Consider the following 19,800-nt stretch of genomic DNA (forward strand, 5'->3'; position numbering starts at 1 on the left):
TCCAAAGTTTTGTACCTAATTCACTTTCTGTCCTAACTTGTATTACCAACCGAATACTATCTTTTGATGTCTCCCAACCTTATACACTTTAGACGTCTTTGTCAGACGGGAGAGGGAGGAAGCCAATGTGGCTGCCCCCCTGCCTCTCTGACCTTTCAGGTTTTTACCCCGATATCTGACTCCCAATTTTTTATTGATAAGATTAATTAGATTAATGCTTCATTTGTTCCTATCTGCTGCAGAAGGAAGCTTCTCTGATTGTGGCTGAATAAGGCACTGATCTTTGAGTATAGCAGAATATAATTAGGAGTAAAAAACTTACTAATATTTTAAAAGATAAATTATTTTGTCACTTTTTCCTTCTTAAATTGTGGCTTCAGGAACAGAAAAAAAATTAATTGTTTCGGATATAGAAAAATTGATAAGGTTTCATTCTCCATCCTTGTTTTTTGAGACAGGGTTTCAGTATTTAGTCAAGGCTGGCCTCTTTTTTTTTTTTTTTTGGTTTTTCGAGACAGGGTTTCTCTGTGTAGCTTTGTGCCTTTTCCTGGAACTCACTTTGTAGCCCAGGCTGGCCTCGAACTCACAGAGATCCGCCTGCCTCTGCCTCCCGAGTGCTGGGATTAAAGGCGTGCGCCACCACCGCCCGGCAAGGCTGGCCTCTTATTCATGGCAATTCTCCTGCTTCAGGCTCCTTTGTGCTAGGATTATAGGCATGGCCACCGTGGTGCCCTGTCTTGTGTTCCTGGGATACTGGATGTGCTGTAAAGTTTAATGATTTGCTTTTCTATTAACAACATAATCAATACTAAGTGGTTAAGTCCGATTTGGGTTGGAATTGTGGCTTATTTTCTAACTTGCTCTCTGGCCTTGAATAAGTTACCTAACCTATCTGAAAATCAATTTCCCATTTCCTGTGAGACTTATCCTGGGAAAAGAAAACCCTGTAAAGTCCCCTGCTTGGCACATGGTAAGTGTTCAACAAATGCTATGTTTTAGCATGTTCTGCATCCATTGAATATTTCCCCACTTAACTAAAACGTCATTGAAATGCCTATCACCTATTATTGGTCTTAAGTCCAAAGGTAGAAGAACTTGATGTTTAAAATGGCCATGGCCATGGACTGAACATGACATGAAAAAACAAACATTTGGATGAACACCAAGAAAGCCAGAGTTGGCTGAAATGCTGGCAGTTTGACAAGAATAATTTGGATTGCTTAATGGTGCACAAAGGTAACGAGGAAGCTTCTCTTTACATGTGTAGTGTGTTCATCCTCAAGTTCTCTTGAGGCTTCCAGGAATCAAGAAAATTATATATTTTATAAAGTATATGTGCATGTTCCTCACTCCAACACATTGCTGATTTCTAGAAGAGAAAGGAAATGACTTTTCCAGAGTGAGTTGATTTTTCTTTCATGTACTGAGCCAGTTCTTACCTGATACTTTATGGACCAGTGAAAGTGCACTAGGTATTTAAACAGTCATCTGCAAGAAGCAGAGACAGTTTTCTGGGGCTCTTGGTCCCTATCAGACTTGAGTAGCTTTCTTTGAAGAAGCCTGTAATGATCAATGGCAGTCAAAAAACATCTGTCTAGTTAGTTAAATTCAGTTCCACAAATATGATTTGAGCACCTAGAGTCTAACAGGATGGTGTCCATAAACAAAAGGGATTGTATGTTCGTGTTACTTCAAAAGATAACACAGAACATCCATTTAAGTAACTATTAGGGTTGACGTATCATAAAAATAATTATTGTATAATGTACAAGCCTGTTTAGGCTCCAAAAGCAGCTTATTCCTAATCTGGTTATAGAGCAACACATTTTAATTTTCATAGCACTTTGATATTCTAAGAAAAAAATTGAATTGAAGCATTATTATTACAACTTTTATAAAAGATGAGTTCCGTGAATACATGAATTCTAAATAGCAATTTAGATTGTAAATTATTGGGTGTTTATCTAGGCAAGCTTATTTTAATCACATGATTTACTGGCATCATTTACCAACTTTTTTGATTTATTAAAGCTAAGGTTTCTGAATCTGTGTGTGTGTGTGTGTGTGTGTGTGTGTGTGTGTGTGTGTGTGTGTGTGCATGTAGTCTCTGGTATTTTTTTTCAGCCTGTAGTCTCCTCTTTATTGCTTTGTTTCTGAACACACTGTGTTTCTTCCAAACTCTGGCTTCCATTAAGCTTACGGAATTCAATTAGGCTTTTTAATATTGCCCTAATAAGACACTCTCTATAATCACTGTCTAGTTCTCTTTGGATCATTAGATACAGATTCAAAACCAGTAATGTTAAAATAACATTAATGTGCTCTTTAACTGTGCTTGCCTGCATGGTCTATGACTCTCTCTCTCTCTCTCTCTCTCTCTCTCTCTCTCTCTCTCTCTCTCTCTCTCTCACACACACACACACACACCCTCTCTTACACACACAGTGAGTGAGTGAGTGAGAGAGAGAGAATGATATTCTGTCTGTTTTGCATATGACAAAAGGCTCAAATGAATTAGAGTTATCAAACAGCAGAGCACATTAGAGCAGAAGAGAGATTAGAACTGAAGCTCATTTTCCCCTATCCAACCCCTGTAAACTCAGCAGAGTCCTCTGCGTTTAAATAGTATCACAGAGACTTTCTATGTACCCCAGAGTAAAAGAAGATCTTAATGCATTCTGAAGTGTTTGGTCTCCCTGCCATTATGGATTTGCATCATTTATCTGTGGAAATTTTTCATGGAGTGTGTTTAATAGAAACAAGATTGCTCTAACTTTGTTATGAGAAGCCATCTGGAAGTCTCAGTATATATTGTATAACTGGATAAACATTGGAAATAATTTGCAGTTTTAGAAGAACACTGGAGTGAAAAAAATTCAAAACCAAGAAACCAGAAAAACCCAGAGATCAGAAAATTACATCAAGAAAATACTAAGAATTTGTAGTTTTTCTGTTTTTAAAATGTAATTTTCTCCCACAGAAGTGAATGAGTTGCAGAATAGTTGGAAACTTCAATGGGGGAAACTTCTACGAATTTTCTGCAATTGCATGCCTATGGTTTATGCTTCCCCTCCAAAATCCATGTTTTAGAAACATGATTATATTCACAGTGAATATATAATTTCCATTCTGGTTTTCTTTTATTTACTGTAATAAGAAAATAGGCATTAAACTTTAAAGTAAGAACATTCAAAGGGAACAGTTAAATTTCAAATGTTGTTTTATTATGAGTCAACAATAAATCTTAGTCACAGAAAGAATGACAACGTTTTAAGTACAAAAGACTAAAGTGTAAGTTGTCAGATTAAAGTGAAAAGCATACAATAGAATTTACTATGGATTTTTTTTTGTTGTTTTATTTTACATTTCACCAGTTTTCCAGGGAAGTTTTTTCTTATGCAACTCCATCCTCAGGCTTTTTTTTCTAGTCAGCTTAAGATACCAATTAAGCTACTAGTTTTTTTTTTTTTTTTTTTTTTTTTTTTTGCAATTTCCATGTAGGATTCTGGTTGAAATACAAAAAGAGAGGAAAATACAACATCTGAAATTGATCTATTCATTTATTTTTGAGACATTGTTTCTTATCTCCTAGATTGGCTTCAAATTCCTCTAGGTAGCTGCAGATGACCTTGAAGTGCTGATCCTCTACTTCTTGTGTGCTGGAGTATCACAAGGCTCTGCGTGGTGCTGGGATTTCTTCTCAGGGCTCTGTGCATGCTAGGCTAGCACTAACCGAGCTACAACCTTATATTGCTGAAACTGATTTTGAGAGTTAAGCGGAAGGAGGACGTCTATAGATGAAACAACATGGCTGAGTGCTAACAATTTCTGAATTTGATACATACACTTTCTTGCTTTACTGATGTGTAAATTTGAAATTCTTTTTTATTCTTTTTTTATTTTATAATTTAATTTAATTCTACATATCAGCCACAGATTCCCTTGTTCTCTACCCCCCCACACCTTCCTCCCAGCCCACTCCCCATTTCCATCTCCTCGAGGGCAAAGACTCCCCCGAGGATTGAGTTCAACCTGGTAGACTCAGTCCAGGCAGGTCCAATCCCCTCCTCCCAGGCTGAGCCAAGTGTCCCTGTATAAGCCCCAGGTTTCAAACAGCCAACTCATGCACTGAGTACAGGACCCGGTCCCACTGCCTGGATGCCTCCCAAACAGATCAAGCTAATCAACTGTCTCATTTATCCAGAGGGCCTGATCCAGTTGGGGGTTCCTCAGCCATTGGTTCATAGTTCATGTGTTTCCATTCGTTTGGCTCTTTGTCCCTGTGCTTTATCCAACCTTGGTCTCAACAATTATTGCTCATACAAACCCTCCTCTTTCTAGCCAATTGGACGCCTGGAGCTCCACCTGGAGCCTGGCTGTGGATCTCTGCATCCGGTTCCCTCAGTCATTGGATGGGGTTTCTAGCACGACAATTATGGTGTTTGGCCATCCTATCACCAGAGTAAGTCAGTTCTGGTTGTCTCTCGACCATTGCCAGCAGTCAATTGTGGGGGTATCTTTGTGGATTTCTGTGGGCCTCTCTGGCACTTTGCTTTTTCCTATTCTCATGTGTTCTTCATTTATCATAAATTTGAAATTCTTTAATAAAGAAGGCAGTGGTACAACCAAAAAGAAGTTTGTTATCAAAGTCTTGAAATCTAGGCTTTACAGATAAATTCAACAACAACAACAACAACAACAACCACAACCTTTTCTGAATTGTGTACTTCCCCTAAACGTATCAAGAAGGAGACTGTTAAACTTAGATTAATGAGTTTCTTCTTAACTTTTAAATTTTACAGCTTTGTGGCTAGACCATGACACCAGCTATTCTCAAGGATTTGTTGGACTTGAAGAAAGAAGAAAGATTGAATCTGTGTAGTATATGCCCAGGAAACTTAAGGGGAGAGCTAGAAGGCACTTATTCTCAGTCTGGACCTTCCCCTCTAGGCTGAAGACTTGGAGGGGAGAAGTGAGTATCAGGCCAGTTGAATGCATGGTTACACAAGAACATATTTTAATATTACATCATTAAGACGTATTCGTATTTGGCAATCATTCCAATCAAACAAAATAGTTTATCAAAACTCTCCATCTGGTGAGTGCACATTTAGGGAGAAGAGATGGAGGTAGAGGGGCATTGTGTGTGTGTGTGTGTGTGTGTGTGTGTGTGTGTGTGTGTGTGTGTGTGTATGTATGTATGTGTAGAGGGGTGGGTTGGCACACACCTCATAGTTGTGTGTGGGGGTGTTAACAATTCTGAGGAGAGGTCTTGTTCTGGCATGGAGCAGAATGGGTGACATCAGGTGAATGGGCTGAGATATTTGCACTCCCAGTCATTCTTCTCCCGGAGAACCAGGAACAGATGATAAATATCAACCATGGCTCTTTACCAGTTGGAACTCAGGATCAGTGCATATGTAGAAGTAAGCTCTGGTGTTGTCCTCCCAATTTCCCCAAGACCATGAGAGCACATGAGTCCTCTCCTTTCACATTGCTTCAGGCCACACAGGGAGAGTTACTGTAGCTGGAGTGAGTGGAAGTAATTAAAGAAACTAAAACAAAACATAGATTGAGTTCCCCAATAGACTAGGAGAACAGAAAAATTAATTTCAAAAATTATTTTTTATCCCTTTCTTTACTACTCAGTAGGGAGAAGATGTGTGACTAGCTATGGGGAATAAAGAGACTATTTTAACTGTATATCTGAACGTAGTGAGAATACATTTTTAATAGTACTCCATTAATGTATGTATAGGGTAATTAGTACAAACAGAACAATTGGCTTACCAGATCAGCAAAAGATTCTGTAACTGGCACCTTTTGGGTTGTATCCTACCTCCCTGGAGACTACTGTTCACCTTACAAGACTCTTGTTTGCCCACCAACACCCTTTCTATGTTCTTTAATAAAAGGCCTCAAGTTTTTGCTGGGCACAGAGTCAATAATTGCATTTCCAAGCTTTCTTGGTATTACATTTCCCTATGAAATGACTTTTTAGACAGTGGTGTGAATAAAAATGACAATGAGTTCCTTCTCTGGGCTAATTCTTTAAAATAGAAAAGCCCTCCTATGAGTGAGTACATACCATGTTTGTCTTTCTGAATCTGGGTTACCTCACTCAGGATGATTTTTTCTAGATCCATCCATTTGCTTGCAAACCTCATGATGTCATTGTTTTTCTCTGCTGAGTAGTATTCCATTGTGTATATGTACCACATTTTATTTATCCATTCTTCAGTTGAAGGGCATCTAGGTTGTTTCCAGGTTTTGGCTATTACAAACAATGCTGATATGAACATAGCTGAGCAAGTGCTTTTGTGCTATGACTGAGCATTCCTTGGGTATATGCCCAAGAGTGGTATAGCTGGATCTTGGGGGAGATTGATTCCCAATTTTCTAAGAAAGTGCCATATTAATTTCCAAAGAGGTTGTACAAGCTTGCATTCCCACCAGCAGTGGAGGAGAGTTCCCCTAGCTCCACATCCTCTCCAGCATAAGGTATCTTCAGTGTTTTTGATCTTAGCCATTCTGACAGGCGTAAGGTGGTATCTTAGAGTTGTTTTGAATTGCATTTTCCTGATGATTAGGAATGTTGAGCAATTCCTTAAATGTCTTTCAGCCATTTGAGTTTCCTCTGTTGAGAATTCTCTGTTTAGTTCTATAGCCCATTTCTTAATTGGACTGTTGGGCATTTTGATGTCTAATTTCTTGAGTTTCTTATATATTCTGGATATCAGTCCTCTGTTAGATGTGGGGTTGGTGAAGACCTTTTCCCATTCTGTAGGCTGTCACTTTGCCTTGTTGACCATATCCTTTGCTCTACAAAAGCTTCTCAGTTTCAAGAGGTCCCATTGATTGATTGTTTCTCTCAGTGTCTAGATGTGGAACAAGGATGACTGGACTGATACATCACCAGGGAGGCTACCTGGAAAACAGGACCCCAGGAAAGACACAGGGATTGCCCAATGACGGAGAAATGGATGAGATCTACGTGAACAGCCTGGGCATGAGTGGGGGTAATGAAGGGCGAGGGTCGAGGGAAAGAGAGCTTGGGGGAGCGGGAGATCCCACCTGGATCAAGAACAGAGAGGGAGAATAAGGAATAGGAGACCATGGTAAATGAAGACCACATGAGAATAGGAAGAAGCAAAGTACTAGAGAGGCCTACAGAAATCCACAAAGATACCCCCACAATAGACTGCTGGCAATGGTTGAGAGACAACCCGAACTGACCTACTCTGGTGATAGGATGGCCAAACACCATAATTGTCGTGCTAGAAACTCCATCCAAGGACTGAGGGATCTGGATGCAGAAATCCACGGCTAGGCCCCGATGGAGCTCCGGGAGTCTAATTAGTGAGAAAGAGGAGGGTTTATATGAGCGAGAATTGTTGAAACCAAGGTTAGATAAAGCACAGGGACAAAGAGCCAAATGAATGGAAACACATAAACTATGAACCAATGGCTGAGGGGTCCCCAAGTGGATCAGACCCTCTGGATAAGTGAGACAGTTGATTAGCTTGATCTGTTTGGGAGGCATCCAGGCAGTGGGACCGGGTCCTGTACTCAGTGCATGAGTTGGCTGTTTGAAACCTGGGGCTTATACAGGGACACTTGGCTCAGCCTGGGAGGAGGGGATTGGACCTGCCTGGACTGAATCTACCAGGTTGAACTCAATCCTCGGGGGAGTCTTTGCCCTGGAGGAGATGGAAATGGGGGGTGGGCTGGGGGAAAGGTGGGGTGGGGGGAAGGTGGGAGGGGGGAGAACAAGGGAATCTGTGGCTGATATGTAAAATTAAATTTAATAAATAAATTAAAAAAATAAAAAATCAAAAATAAAATAAAAAAATGGAAAAGCCCATCCCCCCCTGACTTTTAATGATCAAATGATAGCACAGTGAAAGCATAAATAAGTATAACTGTTCAGTGTCATTATTCAGTTTTGAATTTATGTGCTGTACTTTAAATATTATTTGTTGTGTGTGTATAATGTGTGTGGTTGCATGTACCTTGTGTGAAGGTCAGAGGACAACTTTGTGGAGTTATTTCTCTTCTTTTGACATTATGTAGGTTATAGGAATTGAATTAGGGTAATTACGTTTGCATCGTAGGGTGTCAAGTTCCTTTGCCACTGAACCATCTACCTGGCCCTGTGTCATACTTTCATATGCTAGATGTGACCTGTCATTGACAGAATATCAATGTTACACAGCTTGTGACTAAATACACTAAAGATTCCCCTCCCTCCCTTCCTCCCTCCCTCCCTCCCTCCCTCCCTCCCTCTGTCCCTCCCTCCTCCTCCTCCTCCTCTCCTTCTTCTTCTTCTTCTTCTTCTTCTTCTTCTTCTTCTTCTTCTTCTTCTTCTTCTTCTTCTTCTTCTTCTCTCTCTCTCTCTCTCTCTCTCTCTCTCTCTCTCTCTCTCTCTCACACACACACACACACACACACACACACACACACACTCCTTTAATTCAGCTACCTGGGAGGCTAAGGCAGGAGGACCGTCTAGGCAACCTAGTGAGCACATTAAGCACATGTTTTTTTTTTTTAAAGGAAAAGAAAACAAATTAAGAACAACAATACAATATCCCAAAGAAAATATGCTAAAATACACTGAGAGTCTAGTTCCCAGCACACCAGAAGATAGCCTAATTTAGAAATAGGGTACTCATAGATTTAACCAAATTTGGATGAGGTTGTTAGGGTGGATTTTAATCTAATTTCACTGATATCTTCACAGAAAGGGTGTGTTTATACATGGAGGTAGGCGTGCCCCAAGAGGAGATGATGGGAAAACAGGAAGGGTACCATGTGATGGCGAAAGGTCAGAGTAATGTATCTCCAAGCACAGAAACATTAGTGCCACCAGAAGCTAGAATCCAGGGGAACATATTCTTCCTGAATACCTTCAGAGAGAGAATTGCCTTACTGGCCCTTGACTGTAGACTCTGACTTCCCCAGACCATAAGAGTCAATGTCAGTTATTTCAAGTCATCTATTGCATACCTAGCAAACTAACACGGCATCCAGAAACAAGAATGTAATTGATGAATGCCATATAACTTAAGATATCATCATAAAAGGAGATCTCTGTAACTGTGAAGATAGAGATGAAAGAAGAATGGATAACTGAAGGGTTAAGTGAGATTAGAACACAGGTTACTTCTTCAGGTATCTCTTCAAGCTCTCTATGCACCCAAGCTAACTACCTCCCCTGACTACTGAAAGAGACTAAAGATTTATTTAATAAAGTTATTGAATCAGGAACTCTGGCTCAGGAGGAAGGAAGGATGACATAGGATATTGAAAACTGGGGAAATAAGTAAAAGCTTTATCTGTCTATCTATCTATCTATCTATCTATCTATCTATCTATCTATCTATCTATCTATCTATCTATCTATCTATCTGAGACTGATAGTAATGGTAGCCCACGCTAGCTTGGAACTCACTATAAAGATCAAAACAAAAAAAAATCTGCCTGTTTTTGCCTCCCAGGTGTTGGGATTACAGTTATGTGCCACCGTGTTCTGTGCAGATACAATTATTCTGAAATTTCCAACCCAGCTGGAGCAACAGAATATTAGAACTAGAATCCTTTTAAGAAGAATTTGACACAGCTGGATATGTCACGCTCTGAATTTTAGAAAAACACAAATACAAAAAGGCTTAATTTTCCTAAGAATTGGCATTTCCAGGAACTTCAAATGTCTTCACAGAGAATTATTCTAGTTCTGTATAAAAATAAACTGTTTTCATCATAGAAGTTATTGTATTTATTGTCTCTCAGCTTTTCTATTTGGATATATCACATTATATTAAATATGTAATGTATACATTTTCAGAGTTTATAATACATGTTATATATATATGCATATGTGTATATGCACATATATAAGAAACATAGAGCTTAAACTGTTTTTATTTAAAAGAAGTAAATAAAATATTTGCTGATGTTTGTGGGCACCCCAGGGTTCCATAGATATAATTTGAGAAATACTGTTCTAGATACTGGATCTTAGGAGTGGGGATGAACGTTGGCCCTAAAAAGCCACAGGACCAACCTTAGAGGAGTTGTTCAATAAAATGCACAACCATAAAGATCACTGAGTAGTTTTCAACTTTGGTAAAATGACTGTTTCTTCAAACAATACATTTCTGTTTTGTTTTTCTTGCTCTGTTAATGTCATGTCTACCATCTTTTAGTCCTTGTAAGAATGAAAATGTTGGGGGCTGGAGAGGTGGCTCAGTGGGAAGAGCACTTGTTGCTATTGCAAAGCACTGGGTTGCACTCCCGGCACCCACATGATGGCCATCTGTAACAACCATCACAATCATCTGTAACCCCAATTTCTATTGGAGACCCAATAGGCATAAATGTTGAACGTACATGCAAGTGGATAAAATATTCACATGCACAAAGTAAATAAATGAAAAAGTTTAAAAAACGAATGAAAAAAAAATAACCAGTATTTCTTTGTCCTGTCAGCCAGCTCCCAAATAATGACATGGAGACTTATTATTAATAATGAAAGCTCAGCTTATAGCTTAGGGTTGTTCCTAATTAGCTCTTATAACTTAATTAGCCCATTTCTATTAATCTACATTTTACCATGTGACTTTTCACCTTTCTTTCATTCTGTATGTCTGCCTCCTTCCATGTCTTGTTGGTGTCTTCCCTGTCCCTTAATTATCTCCTCCCACTTCCACTCTCTGCCTGGAAGTCCCACCTATACCTCCTGCCTACCTATTGGCCATTTAGCTCTTTATTAAACCAATCACAACAAAATATCTTTACACAGTGTACAAATATCCCACAGCATTTTCCCTTTGTGTTTAAATAAAAAGGAAAGGTTTTAACTCTAATGTGGTAAAACTATATACCATAAGAACAATTATCAGGTACGAATTATATTCATGCCAGGCAGTGGTGGCACATGCCTTTAATCCTAGCACTCAAGAGGTAGAGGCAGGTGAATCTCTGTGAGTTCAAGGCCAGTCTGGTCTACAAAGTGATTTCCTGGACAGGCTGTAAAAGCTACACAGAGAAACCCTGTTTCAAAAAAAAAAAAAAAAGAAGTACATTCACAATGTGCAGTCCATTTGCATTTGGCATATTTGAAGAAAATACTCTATTATCTATCTTATTTTGATGAATTTAAGGTTTTATACCTAAAGAATTTTCTATCATAACATGTACTACCATCCTAAAACTATCTTTTTGGCCCTCAAAACATTTTCATTTGTCAAAACCTTATACACTTTATATCTTTTTTGTGAGTTTTTATATTTTTGAATTTGGTAACAAGGAAAACTGTAACTATAACTATCTAATTTTCAACTCCATTAGAGACCCAAGAGAGATGTACTATTACCTGAGTAAACAGGAAGTGCAGAACAAGCAACTTCCAAAATTATAGAAGTGGCAGAAACAGCTGGCTGCCTGGACAGTCACCCAAGGTTCCTTTGCAACATTGGGGTATCTATCTTTGGCCTAGAGGCCTAGACTATCTGACAGACTTTTCTGTGAAGCAGGATTTTTGAAGGACTGTTTACCTTGTCTTGGCAAAGTTTGTCTTTTGTGTCCTGTTTGTCCAGTTTTGACAGCTTGGTGTAAGCAGTAGAGGCAAGGGCAGTTTCTTACCTAGATGACTAGCTTTGCCACAAAGTAAGCAAACTCCATGTGAAGGTTCTTTGATGTCCATCATCCTTTTTTGAAGTAAGTTGGTACTGCCAGGAGCAGACATGTCTCACTGTCATGAAAAGTCTTATATTATTAAAACATTTTAAATACTAAGTTTTGCAGGTCTTTGAGTGTTTGAAGACCATCTATCTATTTAAAATATATCTCTGTTTATTCTTGAAAACATATCTAACATGACTACAAGTTTGATTGCTATAGATGATTAACTACTAGCCTTTATTTCTTTTATTATCCTAAATAGTTTTTAAGGACTAAAACTTTACATTTTAAAGTGAGGTGCATAGGTACAATACCTTAAACAAGAATAGAAAAATATATACAGTATAACAAAAATAACTTTAAATTTGTATCCATATACAAAAATATCTTAAATAAGAGTAGGAACATATAGAGTGTGTTTTAACAAAAATAACTTTAAATTTGTATCAATTTATAAAAATCTATACCAATGTAAAATATTTGAGATTGATAGTTGCTTTTTAGTTAAAAGTAGATATAATAATCTACTCTCTTAACCTATCATTCCTATATTCCCCTTTTTCTTTTCAGAAAGATATCCTGAATACAACCTCCCTTGCTCAGTTTTGTCCCTTACTGTGGCCAATTAACAACTTGTAACCATCCCCCTTAAACAATGACAAACATTCATAATTCATCAAATGCCCAAAGACCACCCATCCCATATCTTGGGAATGTGGGCATTGTATTCTCTAGACTGTTTCCTGTTGTCTGGGGGTGATGGAATCTTTAGGGGACCCTGAGAAAATTGGGATAATGGTCAAGTCCTAGAAGAGCTAGCTCTATTATTTTTTGTTTAGTCTCAGTGTTATGGGAAGGTATAGAGCTTATCTGAAGTCTTGACTGGATAGTCTGTGAGGCTGGACCATCTCAGCTAGTAATTTTCAACTTGTTCTGGATGCAGAATTTTGAGGAAATGGCTACCGAAGCATTCTGAGAGTCTGGATCACTTGGGCTACTTGTCTTTATTGATGTCTGGTCCTTTTTTTTTCTTTGAAATCACAAACTTCTAAAGGTACCACACACACACACACACACACACACACACACACACACACACACACACAGACATTAACACAAGCATGGAATATGCAGTGTGCATAAGTCAGGTAAGGATGATTTTTTTTGTTCTATGTTTGAGCAGGTAGAAGGCATCTGTCAATTGTGTAAGTCTGTTTGGACTGCATAACCAAGTTGTAATCTCTATCCATCCATATGAAAGGATGGCACATAATAATATGTCATGAGGATACTGTAATCAACAAGATTTATCATGTCTCATCCAGTCTCAGAGCTGTTCCTATAGTAGAGGGATCATCACGTATGTCACCCATCCTGTAGTATTTCTTGGTTTCTTTTTCCATGTCTGTAGCCAAGATTTTCAAGGCTTCCTAAATCAAATCTGATCATTATTAATTTTGAAGAGAGCCGTAACTTTTTGTTTCCTGTGGAAACAAAGGCATAAATCTCTCCTCCAACACATTTTCTGATTTCCATTTTGAAGTTAAGACATTATTAAAATTTATAGGTTGAATTAATTTAGCAGTTTACATACTCCAATGTCTTTCAGCAGCTACTGTCTTTTGTACATTAGCATTTAAGAAATTCAAAGTCAACAAAGCACCATACAGAATGCAGACATCCTGTATCTTTTCCATCTTTACATGGCTTATTTTTTATATTACTTTATTCTCTTTAAAAACTTTATTATTTTTAAACTATTTATTTTGTTTTATGACTGTCTATACCCATTTTCTTTTCTTTCTTTAGCATCTAAGCACATTTTAAAACATACTGTACCTTTTTAGAGGTTTTCTGTGTATAGATCTGGCTTTGCTAAGCTCCTACAGTGTTCTCTGACCACGTAAGACAAATCTTAAATTGCTATGTTAGCTGCCTTGTGGCACAATTTAGTGCATGGCCCTGGTGGCGGGCTCCAGTTTGCAGTGGCCAGGATCCTCTTCCCTGTAGGCTGTAGCTTGCCTAAGAGACTGCAGGAATCCACTTCTGCTCCTTGTCCAGAACTTTTCTTAGCTTTCTCAGGCCCTATATTTGGATATTCGAGCCTCCACATTGGACACCATATGTAACGAGTCTTTCTCTATCCCACCAGCCAGCTTCCCAATAATGACACAGAAACTCATTATTAATTATGAAACCTTGGCCTATAGCTTAGGCTTGTTCCTAACTAGCTCCTATAACTTCAATTAACCTATTTCTATTAATCTACATTTTTACCATGTGGCTTTTATCCTTTCTTTCAATCTTTATGTCCGACTCCCTCCATGTCTTGTTGGCGTCTTCTCTGCACCTTGATTATCTTCTCCTACTTCCTCTCTCTGCCCAGAAGTCCCTATTATACCTCCTACCTAGCTATTGACTACTCAGCTCTTTATTAAACCAATCACAGCAATGTATCTTCACACAACATACAAATATCTCACAACAAGAGAATGTCATGCAAAAGGTTGAAATTTAATGTTGAATTTCAAAAACTCAAATATAGAAATAATTTCTTGGGATGGTGAGGAAGCTTCTCTTTGCAGCCTTTCAGTGTGACCAGTGTCACTCAAGACTGGTCAGAGAATGGGTCAAGTCCAAGAGCAGTGTTTTTCAGAAGACTGGGCTGTTTTTCCCATCAACTATATAAGATGGTGTCTGACATAAGTAATGGTATCATTTTTTTCCTAAAGTTAAGATACTTTCCTATGACTGATATGATGGGAGATAAAACTTTACCAGATAATAGATTCAGAAATAACTAACGTAGATCTTAGGCAATTGTTACAGTCTCAATTACTATTTGAGTGGACAATGCAGGAACATTATCTATTTTACAGAGGCATACATGAAAATTCAGTGCCTCTATACATCCTATAACTGCTCTGTAGTCTTCCAACTCCCCTGCTAAGTTAATCCTTATGTTTTCTTGTGTACCCTTCTAGAAATTGTTTTATTATGAATTAATATGGGGCTGGAGAGATGGTGACTCAATGGCTTAGAGCACTTGTTGCTCTTGCAGAGGATCAGGTTTGAACCCCAGCATCCATATGGTGCCTCACAAACATCAGTAATTCCAGTTCCAGGAGATCCTATGCCTTCTTCTGACCTCTGCAGGCACCAAGCCTGGATATGGTGCAGATATACACATGCAGATAAAATACTCACACTATAGAACAGATAAATAAATCCAGAAATTAAAATATATATATATATATATTCCTGTCAATATATACTCTCTATTACCCTAAGTGATAGTAGTGACATCTTATGTACTCTGTTCTTACTTCACTTCTCTTTTCAATGCATTGTGTGTACGGAGCAAACACTCTACTACTGAGCTACAACTCCATCCCCCAATGAAAGACTTTAGAGGGCATCTAAAAACTTGTTGTTAATTTTTGGGAATTACATACATGAATACTGTATTTATGTTATCTCCAGTCCCCCTCATCACACAACTCTTGTGCCTCCCTATCAAGTTTATGCCTCTTCTTCTTTAATTATTATTGTTACATATATACCCTGAATATATTTAGTGTTATGTAGCTGGAGTTTTCTCCAGTCCAACCCAGGCCCGTAGCTGCTCAGACCCAAGTAAACACACAGAGATTTATATTACTTATAAACTGTTGGGCCATGGCAGGCTCCTTGCTATCCAGTTCTTATATCTTAAATTAATCCACTTCTATCAGTCTATAAGTTGCCACGTGGCTTGTGGCTTACCGGTACTTTCACATTATGCTTCCTCTGTTTCTTTCTGGTGACTCCTGACTCTGCCTTCCTGTTCCCAGAATTCTCCTCTCTGCTTATCCTGCCTATACTGTACTTCCTACCTGGCTACTGGTGTTTTATTTATCAATCAATCAGAGCAACACATTCACCGCATACAGAAAGACATCCCCAGCACTTCCCCTTTTCTTTTTTTTCAAAAGCAGCTACAGTGTTGTCCATTTGTACATGTGTTTAGGGTTGACCACTTGGGATTTGACAGCCCATCAGGAGAGCAGACCCTTCAGAAAATTGAGTGCTCCTGTCTCAGTCATTTATTAATTATGCTCTTCCTTAGGGTAGGGCCTTGTGAAATTTCCCCTATTCTGGCACATTGACTGGTGTTGTCATTATGAAAGGTCTTATTTATGCAGTGATTTTTTGGTTTTAGATTTCATGGATGTAGCATTCCTACCATGCCTAGAAGATACTATCTCATAGCAGGCATCTTGATTCTCTGGCTCTTACAACCTTTCTGTACCCTTACTCTGGGCTGTTCCCTGAGCTTTAGGTGTTGGAGTTGCATTCAAGATGTATCCATTTGGGCTAGGTACTCTACAATCACGTATTCCCTGCATTTTAACCAGAGTTTATCTCTTATACACATCATGGAGTAGCCTCTATGTAGTAGATGGTGTAGCATTCATTTGCTGTTAGTTGAAACTTCTTTAATGAATGATGAGAGCCTATCTCTTGTTGGGTATAAGGATACGTCTTTAGAATATAGTTAGAAAATATATTAACTTAGGAAAATGGAAGTAATAGGCTCTCCTCTGTGTCTATAGAGGTTTTACACATTCATAAGCCATTTTCTCTTTCTCTATATATATAGAGAAATTTTTTTGAATTGGCACACTTTTTAGGGCATTTAGGCAGTTGGAAGCTCATTTTAAAATTAAGATTAATAAACTGGGCCATGGTGGTGCATCATTTTAATCCCAGCATTAAGGCAGATCTCTATGAGTCTGAGGCCAGCCTGGTCTACAGAATGAATTCCAGGACAGCCAAGGCTACACAGTAAAACTCTGCCTCGAAAGACCAATAAATAAATAAAAATAAAATTAAGATTAAATCATTAACAGTGTGGGATGCATTGAAGAATATGCTTTACTAAAGGTTGTCCTGTTACTCTGCTGATGTCTTGGGATACACGAGAGGCTAAAACATTTTCCTCCAAGTAATGAAATTATGAGTGCGTTTGAAGCATGTTCATCAGAATGACTTTGGAATGGCAAATACTTCTGATTATTTCCCCTTTATATTCCCTTCTGTAAAGCCAGATAGTTCCATATTCCATTGGATTGAATAGGAAAGTGAGGAGAAGGTGGACGGACAATCAAAGAAATTCTCTCTAGAAACGGAGAGTCATACAGGGAAGGGAAGTTGGTAACTTTTGTGCTGGTGATAAATGCCAGAGATTTTTTGTTTGTTTATTTAAATAAGGGCAACACGGGAATGTTATTGAAAATGATACTAAAATATTGACAAGAATGGACACAAGCAGAAGGAAGGGACGCATTCCCCGCCTGTCTCCTAGGGTGGTGTGAGCTCTAATTTGGTGTCAAGTGACCTCTAATTCCTGTGGTTAGAATTTCATGGCCAGAGTCAACAAATTTGCAGAGAACTGGTTGGGTTTGTAGAAGAACACACAGTAGATAAACATGCGTGGGTGGGTTCTCCAGGATAAGACATGTTGTGAATGTTCTAGATGAGTTTTCCATTTGACATTGGACTTACTGATAAACTCTTGCCAAGGGGACTGTTATCTTCTAAAATGGTTGTGCCATTCTGCCTGAGATCTGCTCTGAACACCATGTTCTTATCTCAAGGTAGTGTTACCATGATGAGTTAATGATGATCAGGATGATGGCATTGGCCAGGACTTCACCTAAAGGATGATTAGGATTTAACTTACCAAATCTGCCGAATACAGAAGGTCATATACTTCACTAGAGTACTGAAGTCTTTTCTTGAAGGCAGTTCTACTATTCCACGGGATCCCGTCCTATCAGGGTCTATCCTATCTATGACTGTGTATTATCCTTTGAGGATATCTGAAAGCCTTTGTAGCTGAAAATGCTGGAGTTTAGCCTTCTTCACTTAACACCAAAGGTAAAGCTTTGCAGGGACCATATTTGGCTATCCTCACACATCATAACAGATGAATCAACATCACCATAGTTATAAAACAACTACTTCAGGCCCATCCATAGGTCCATGGTCTTAGTGTGCAGGCCTCTTCTTCATTCATTTCGGACATGATTGAAAAATTATGATTCAGTATTGGGGCTGGGGGGATGGCTCCATCAGTACAGTGCTTGCTTTTCGCAAGCACAAGGATCTGAGTTTGACCCCTAGAGTTTATATCAAAAAATCTGGTATTGATGGCTCACACTTGTTATCTCTGCACTGGGGAGGCAGAGCTGGTCAGTCAGCCTAGCTAGTTGGTGAGCTCAAGGCTAGTGAGGAGTGTTTCTCCAAACAAAAGGTGGAAAAGTATATGGAACCAAAGGGATGAAATTCTGGTTGTCTTCTGGCCTCCACATGCTCTATCTATATCTCACTGTCTTCCTCTCTCTTATGTGTACCTACACACACACACACACACACACACACACACACACACACACACACACACACATACACACACACACACACACACACACACACATACACACGCATAGGCCACCCCACACACAGAGAAGATTCAATGTTAATTGTTAATTAACGTTAACATAATGTTAATTGGCAAACAAAGAGGAGCGAGCGATTGATTTAGAGGGTACATGGACTAAATGAAGGTAAAGGACTAAACTTGAGGAGTCTGCTGAAACAATACCAGTTTCTCAACGCTATATAATTGTGATCACTTGAGTTATACAAGGGTCTCTCCATTTTGGCCTAATGGGATCATTTTCAAAGTGTTTCAAGTGAGAAGCATTGAAAACTGCTTTGGGCTTTCTCTTCAGTTTATCTGAATCCCTATCTTCTTGCTTTTCTTTTAGTGACTGATATGTCTGAGTGACATTAAGAGTGTTTTCATCCTATTCTCATTCCTCATGCCCTTCTCCTCTCCTATCTCTGGAAATTATTTCCACTTTGTTTTCAAGTAGAATGTAATGTCCCTTATTAAACATCAGAATTTCCACATCTAAGGATTGGAAAAGAAGACAAAGACAGTAGAGATTGAGAACATTCCAATTTTGCTTTCGGTAGGTAGATGAATGAGATGAAACAGTAAAATGTTTTCCAGCCAAACTGCCAAAGTCATTGTGTCACTTGGAAACTCTGTAATGACAATAGATGGATATTAATATTTCTGTCTTTTTGCATCCCTTCTGTAAAAATTTAAAATTTCCTTAAAGCATTGAATAAGGAGACGTCAATGCAGAAGAAATTCAAAAAGAAAAACTTCAAAGATGTCCTTGTTAACGGTGTGCATGTGTGTTTATGCCTATGTCTATTTATTTGCCTCTTCCTTCTCCTTCCTGTCTTCAGTAAGTTGGTTGGATGCTGGGCCATGTGCTACAGAAACCCAGGTGCTCTCTATTCATGTCCTCTCCCTTCCTCTAGGGGGAGATCCTTGCGGATCACACTAGTACCCTCACCAGTTTCCTTCTGTCTAGTTCTTCACCTTCATCCAGCTCATGCAACCTCTAAATGATCATTTCCTCTTGTTTGCCAAGGCACAGATGGCCTTCAGTCTTTCTATGCCATACCATGCCTATTTCTTCTTTCTGCTCCTCTTCCTCCTGTTCCTCTTCTTCCTGTCCTAGCTCTTTGCCTCCCTCCTCCTCCCCCTCCTTCTTTTTCACATATCTCCTTGCCTAATAAAAGCCTGGCTCTCATGCTGGGCAATGGTGATGCACGCCTTTAATCCCAGCACTTGGGAGGCAGAGCCAGGTGGCCAGGACAGGCACCAAAACTGCACAGAGAAACCCTGTCTCAAAAAGAAAAAATAATTAAAGCTTGGCTCTCTTGATCATTGATGAACATTATTAAACACCAGTTACGTAGACCTCCTGTCTTTAACACTTTGTGTTCCATTATTTTTTAGCTTTTCACTGACTTAGAAAAGTTCTCATTTGTTATCCACAAATTGAAGGGATTTGATTCAGATTTTGAGGGCCTTTATTTCTTTGGCTACTTTCAGAATTAAATGAAGAGCCTAGTATATTATAAGCATTTGAAATTTATTTTACAAGAAATAGTGTATTATTTTTATTTGAAAAAGGATTTTGTTCTGTAATCCCGTTTGGCCTGGAACTTGCAGTGTAGACCAGATTGCAGACTGGTCTTGGGCTA

At 38.8% G+C, this 19,800-nt stretch overlaps 1 long non-coding RNA gene across 1 annotated transcript; it reads left to right on the top strand.

Moving 5' to 3' along the window:
• The first annotated feature begins 753 nt into the window (after positions 1-753).
• LOC107403029 (uncharacterized) lies at positions 754-7,700 on the top strand. The gene is made up of 5 exons (XR_013043000.1): positions 754-970; positions 1,079-1,236; positions 4,342-4,462; positions 4,803-4,972; positions 6,876-7,700. It is a non-coding gene; the product is annotated as an uncharacterized LOC107403029 (long non-coding RNA).
• Positions 7,701-19,800: the final 12,100 nt, after the last annotated feature.

The sequence above is a fragment of the Peromyscus maniculatus genome, chromosome 10 (assembly GCF_049852395.1).
Source record: "Peromyscus maniculatus bairdii isolate BWxNUB_F1_BW_parent chromosome 10, HU_Pman_BW_mat_3.1, whole genome shotgun sequence".
Taxonomy (NCBI): domain Eukaryota; kingdom Metazoa; phylum Chordata; class Mammalia; order Rodentia; family Cricetidae; genus Peromyscus; species Peromyscus maniculatus.